The sequence below is a fragment of the Lotus japonicus genome, chromosome 6 (genome assembly GCF_012489685.1).
Source record: "Lotus japonicus ecotype B-129 chromosome 6, LjGifu_v1.2".
Taxonomy (NCBI): Eukaryota; Viridiplantae; Streptophyta; class Magnoliopsida; order Fabales; family Fabaceae; genus Lotus; species Lotus japonicus.
In genome coordinates this window covers 24,721,854-24,728,921 of record NC_080046.1, presented here as the reverse complement: position 1 = coordinate 24,728,921, position 7,068 = coordinate 24,721,854, and the positions used below count along the sequence as shown (strand labels likewise).

The 7,068-nt window shown below is 38.3% G+C and overlaps 1 long non-coding RNA gene across 1 annotated transcript; it reads left to right on the top strand.

Annotated features, from left to right (window-relative positions):
- Positions 1–233: 233 nt before the first annotated feature.
- LOC130723896 (uncharacterized) lies at positions 234–2,263 on the top strand. Its single transcript, XR_009014388.1, has 2 exons — positions 234–499; positions 2,022–2,263. It is a non-coding gene; the product is annotated as an uncharacterized LOC130723896 (long non-coding RNA).
- Positions 2,264–7,068: the final 4,805 nt, after the last annotated feature.

The window sequence follows — 7,068 nt, the reverse complement described above, 5'->3', positions numbered from 1 at the left end:
TGGTCCTGGCTGTACAGTACCAGCGGATTTAATTGATTTGTTTCCTTTCAATTCCGAGTTTGATCGTGATATTACTAAAAAGGGCTGAGGGTTTTGATTAGTTTCAGACCTGAGTAAGTTCTTAAGTGATGGGGTCAAGGGTTTTGACTTGGGTCGGGCTTGAAGGAAAACAAACCCTAGCCCAAGAGAGGGAGAGAGGGGACGCGGGCTATGTAGGGTTTTGGGGGGGGGGGAAAGGGGTTTCTTTTCACACTATTCTGAAGAAAGAAACCTGGTGCACTTCTGAAACACGTAAAACAGAGGAGAAAGAGTGAGAGAAACTTTCCCCTTGCACCCTAGCCGTCACCGTCCCAAGCCCCACCACCGTCGACGTGTTCGCACAAGAGGGAGAAGGAGTTCGCGAGCGAGAGGGAGAGAGGAAGGTCACGCGTGGGAGAAGAGGAGAGAAACCAGAACCTTGCTCTTCAATTTCATCTTTTCTTCAAGCCTAAGGACAAAGGTAAGGGCTGGTCCTAGGATTGGGTAGATTGCCTAGGGTATTTGCCATGTTTTACTATGAGAAAAGCCATGAACATGATTGCTTTTGCAAGAGTTTGTGTTCATGATGCTTGCTGTTTTTTTTTGCCTTGAGATCTTGATGTTTTGCTTCTGATTTGAGATGAAATGTTGATGCCATGATTCTCCATTAATCATCACTACAACTACCGTTTCTTCTATGACTTTGCTTGATTAAAATGATTGAAGATTTATATGCTTAGATCTGCCTTTTGTGCTAGAATTGATGGTTATCTTGGTTCTGGAAATTTAAGCATGATATATGATATATGATATGTGGTTCTTGCTGCTGGAATATGGTTTAAAACTCTGGGACTTGAATGGTTGAAAAATTAATTTGAAGGCAAAAGTATCTCTGCCAGTTTCCTGTACTGGACAGCGAGTTTTGGAGCTTAATTACACCTAATTCGGGGTCTCAAATGAAAAAGGGATAAACTGGAAAATTGTAGATTTTCGAATTGGCTTTCTATGCATATAAAGAACATAATTTTTGGTCTAGTAATGAGGTCTGGAGGTCGATCTTAGTGACTGTTGCACCTGCTGTTCTTCCTGTACCGGACAGCAAGCTTTAAGGCCTAATATCACCTAATTCTGGACCTCAAATGGAAAAGTGATAAACTATAAAAGTGTAGAGTTTCGAATTATCTTTCCAGTCATGTATCATGTGAATTTTGTGGCTAAGTATTGCGGTCTGTAGACCAGTTTTAGTACACGCTGCACCTGTTGTCCAAAAACACTAAATTTGAGAAATTGATGGAAATGTTAGTAACATGTGATTAGGGACCTTTGTGAGATTTTTATATGATGATATCTGTAAACTGAGCCTCTGGAATTTGTAAATAATTTGTGAATTTGGGAGGCCCTGATTATTTCTATGCTTTGCATGAAGTTTAGTTGTGACTTGTTTAGGAGGTCGCTCACCCAGCTGTAATTCCTCCTAGTGTGACTGTTATTTCTTGACGTTGTAATCTGATACGATATTAACTCATAAGACTCTAGGATTGACATTAGAGCCTTAAACACCAAGAGAATGAATTTATAACTCGCTTGCAAGTAAATGTGAATAATTTGGACATAGGTCAGGTAGACTATGGTCCATGAGAACGATGGTACCTTGCACGCGAGGGAGTTATTTGGGTTGACTGCGGTCTCCCGTGAACCTTGTGGGCCGGTGTGGCTTCACGTGATTTGGTTGACTGCGGTCACCGTGAACTTTTGTGGATCATTGCGGCTCCACGTGATTTGGTTGACTGCGGTCACCGTGATAACCGTGTCTCTGCGGAAGCACGAAGATGGCCATGGAAGTTTTGGTGGGTTGTGTGAAGTGAGATTCCGTTAGTAACTGACTCTTTCCCATAAAAGACATATAATGTACTTATATTATGTTGTTGTTGATTTTGTCATTATCATTCTTTTTGTTGGACCTGACCCTGCTTGTTTGCTATGTGTTTATTTGGGGGGGGTAGATGGTCGTGAAGATAATGGCGATGACTCATTCTTGGGAGTTGATGCTACGTGACGTGCCAATACCGGAGGACGACTACACTTCAGAGGAAGAGGAAGAGGCTAAGGAATAGGGTTTTGGTTGAGAGTCTTTTGTTTTCTGTTGGGGTTGAGAGTTTCCGAAGTGTTGGTATCGAACAATTTTATTGCTTAAATTCGAATGAACAAGTTTTGATGTAATCTTTATTTTCATTCAGGCCTTTGATTCGTACTCTTTACAGTTGGTTATTTAAAAAGTTTTACGATGTTGGTTACTTCCGCGTGTTTTTGGAAAGGTTATGTTTCAAGAGTTTTCGTAAAATGAAAGGTTTGTCATTAATTGAAGATTAATAAGTGAATCGACGAAAACTCTTTACGAAAATTGGTTAATTAGTTACTGTGTAACACTCGAGAAATCGGGGCGTTACATTTATCGCATAAATGATTATTCATATGCGAATTTGAAAACATATTTATATTAGTTTTATATGTTATAGATAAATATAAATTTTGATTCATAAGGTATTCTGAGCAACTAATGAAAATAAGCTCAAAAAGGTTTATAGATAAGTATGAGTTACTTACATAAACTTTCTCTAGCACATGTATAAGCGTTTATGCTATAAAATAATCTAAATAAGCTCTTCCAAGTTGGGTTAATGTGTGATGTTTTATTGTTTTAGATGATGAAAACAGTGATGAGGGAGACCAACACATGATGTTTGAAACAGTGATGAAAACTTGCAAAATGGTTATTTTTTATGCATTTTAATTAAAAATTTAAATTATTTTCCAAGTCATTGCAGATGTGTAATTAAAAAATATTAAAAACTGACTAAACCTGCTAATTTACTGACATGTTAGCGGTCCTACATGGTCGCAACACACATCAGCGGTCAAAATGGTCAAATAACTAAAATAAAAAGATTTATAAGTAAAGGGATGGAAACCATCAAAAATTTAATTCAGGGACGGAAACCAAATTCTTGCTATAGTTTAGGGACCAAAAACTTATTTAACCCTTATTTCTTTGTTTTTTTTTTTTTTTTGCGAACGTTAATTATATATATAAGGGCTTAGATGTAGTAGAAGCCCCAACCTCTCCAAGGTCTCACGAAGGGAGTCAGCTGATGCTTCTGCCAGTAGAGTTTTTGGAACCACATGGTGTTATGACTAGGGCGAGGAGTGCTCTACTGATAGGAAAATACTTGGGCATGAGGTATGATTGTGCGGATGAGGTTGCTTTAAACCAGTGGCGGAGCCAAAATTTGTTTTGAGCATGGGCAAGATTAGACATCAATAAGGACGGATCCACATTGGTGGTTTTGGGGGCAAATGCCCCCACAAATTTTTTATTGTTCTCTAAGTTCCTTTTAAATATTTTATACTATATTTTTTGCTAGTATAGCAAAAAAATGTATGTTATTTATATTATTTGTTCCCACTAAATTTTTTATATGTATGTGTGTGTATTTTGCTCCCACAACTAAGAAATCATTGGATACGTCACTGAGCATAAGTGTCGAATTTAAAATTCTTAGTAAAATATTTAGATACACATCATGTAAAATGGCACCAAACTTTACAACCAAAATCAACATTAGAAAATCTATGTAAAGGGGAAAACCAAAAAGTTTCAAGCTTGAATAGAGGAAAAATACATTTTTTTTTCTTGATGCGGAAGATCAAGGAAAATGTTTCGTTCCCCACCAACATAGTTCACAATTTTACAATATAATATCATATATACTTGAATTCAAAGTTGAAACTTGAGCCTGCCACCTCTATCTCAGTCTTATCACCTACAGAAAAGCTTCTACACTCTTCCATTCGAGCAAACCAGCTCATCCCCATCCCAAGTTAATTTCATTTTTTCATTCGGCCTTGTTGTAAATCTATTAGAAGAAAAATGCTTCATCTTGTTGCAAACTGTTATCCCGCCGAACGGTCCTGTCCTCCCTCTGTCTCTCTTTCTTTGCGGTGCCGCCGTGCAAGTGCTTGAACGAGAGAGAAAGAGCAATCGAGCAAGTGCTTGAACGCTAGAGAGAATGAGCGACAATTATTTTTGCCCAAAAAGGGCCTTGCGGCCCAAATCGATTTTTTTTTTTGTGGCGGAACCCGAGCATGCGCCCAGGCTAGCCGGGCGGTGGCTCCACCCCTGCTTTGAACCAAATTGCGGCACGGATTGATGCACGAAGGCCTCCTTAAGGAGTTTGTAGGTGGCTTGGCATTTCTAATCAAAGTTGAGTGATTTATCCTATAGTTCTAATGTGGCGGGTTGTTTTTTAGCATTTGAGTTCTTCCGGTCTTTAGTTTTGGTCTTTTAGTTTCTGGGATGGCTTTTGATGTATTGAATTTTCTTTGTTTTTGGTTGATTTTTGTTGAGTCAATCTGCAAGTGCACAGATATTTTCGGATTTTAATATCAAATCCATAGGACCGTGAGTGAGAATTATGGTTTAAGCTCAAAGCTTGTGAGTTTGAAAGCAAATAAAATTCAGTTTTTGGATTTGTTTGTTTGTAACAAGGGTTTGCAAAATAAGCAATAGTGAAGAAAATGAAAATATCAATTGATGAAAATGCTCTGGGTTAATGTTCATCCAATCCTTCCTAGACAACCTACCCTATGCAATTGAAACCTTGAATCATTCCCTTATTGTTATAGCCTAGATACTTACTCATTGATTCCTCACATGAGCAATTCTCTCATACTAAAAGCTAAGCCCAATTCCTTGTGTACCTAGTCATTCATATGAGGTTTATAAGCATGCAATTTTCAGGCCAACAAAACCAATCCCCCACTCTATTCCTAAAAGCAAGCAAAGAGAGGTCAATTCCAACCCAAGTCCCCAAATTACAACAATCTTCCAATATGATTGCAATTTAGCCTTAAGCAAAGGTGCACCCAAGCTTATCATGCATAAAAGAATTGAAATATAAGGTAGATTCAAGAACAAGAGCATAGAGATAGGAATTAAGTCTAGAAATTCATGAAATCACATTGAACCCAAAGCAAAAGAAGAGTCTAGCCACTCATGGCTAGTGAATCCATACAAGAAATGTAAAGAAAACCTGGAAAATACAAGGTGGAAGCCTCACAAAAGCCCCAAAAGCACTTCCTAAGCTTCAATACTTGGTAAAAATCTAAGTAAAAATCAGAAGTTTTCAACAAAATGGCCTAAAGCCTTATTTATAGGCAAAAAAGTCGAGCAGGGCAGCGCTTGAGCGCCCATGTGGCAGATGCAAGGCTCCAGCTTCTGGAGTGCTGGCGCTGGAGCGCCAGGTAAGGGCGCTTGAGCGCCAGCTGCACGCTCTTGGTGGCTTTTCAGCTTTTTGTAACCCCCCTTTGAATGCTTTCTTCAATTCCTTTGTATCTTGGCCTTCCTTTTCCATAAGTTACCTGCTGCAGCACTAAAGGACCAAGACAAGGAGTAAAATCAAGAAATTCAAAGGGCTTTTAACCACCTTAGTTCCCACAAAATCATGGCAAAACTCATGCAAGTCCTAAACTCTATAAAAATGCAAAAACAACCCTCATAAAACCATAAAATTACTAAAACTTGACTCAAACTCAAATAAACACAAAAATGCATGAGAATGCATGAAACACTACATGAGACAAAGAAAAAGACTCAAAACACTCAAAGAAATGACCCTAAAACCACTACTAACATAGGGTCATCAGTTTTGGGGTTTTTTTTGTTGTTGTATAACTTTTTGACTTGTTGTCTTTTGAGGACCACCTTATGTTGAGGGGTGATTAGTGATGACCCGGATTTAGTCTTGTTTTTAGGGTCATTTCTTTGTAGGTTTTGAGTCTTTTTCTTGTGTCTCATGTAGTGTTTCATGCATTCGCATGCATGCTTACCTTTCTTTGTGTTTTTACTTTGTTTTGGTAATTTTGTAGTTTTATAGGGACTTTAGTTGCATTTTATTAGAGTTTAGGAGTCTTAGGCAATTTCCACTTGTTTTGGAGCCTTTGTGCAAAACTGACCTTTAAGTTTCTTGATATTTTCCTCAAGCTTTGTCATCAAGTTTTCAGGTTGTAACGGTTGTGGGATATCTTGCTCTCTTAGCAGGCATCTGCACAAAAGTTAGCACAACCACAAGCCGCACAAAACCATTAGTCATGTTAGTAAAAAATAAATAAAAAGTATGTACAAAAATTAAAACTTGAACCCCTAAGAGCACCCAATCAAGTTTTCTAGTGAAATTGGCAAGGAGAAGAAATAAACCACAAAGCACTTGCCCAAAATCGACTAGAAAAACTCATTGGAGCATTCTATCAAACACCTAGAAGGCACAAAACAAAGCTATTCCACACTACTTATATCTAACTACCCAACTCTCACAAATCTCACACCCATTACTAAATTTGGCACAAAATACCCATGAAAAGCAAAAACAAACCAAACCCAAAAAACAAACCAAACCCAACTTGCACAAACTTAAAATCACTCACCCATAACCCCCAAGAGTCATAAACTTGCAAACCCATGAAACTTAGATGGAAGGAAGTGGAAAATTAGAACTTACCTTGAACTTGGAGTGAGTGGGTGCAAGTGAGATGCTCTTATGCAATGCAAACTTGGGAAGAGGAGACTGGACAAAAGTGTGTGTAAGTGAGATGGGGAGAGTAGAAAATGGGTATATGTACAGAGGGGGGCGGTTTTAGAGAGAAAGGGAAGCTAGAAAGTGGGAAAATGAAGAGTTAGAAGTGTTTAAAACAAAAAAAACTATGTGTGTGTGTGTGTTGGTGTAACACCCCGATTTCGGTGGCGTCACTTTAGTAACCAAAAGTAAACTTAATGCGGAAAACGTGAATATTTTTTTTTTCGATAATAACTAAGACAAGACTGAATTAAATAAAACCCAACAATAACAATAATCAGGACTAATATACAATATATAAACAGCCCCCGCTGTAGTAGTAACCTCGTCACGAGTAAACCTCCAGTGACGGAAAGAAAAGTGCGACGCCCGTAGGCAATATATACAGACCAAATGAAAAGGGTGAAGTGCCCGCAACACC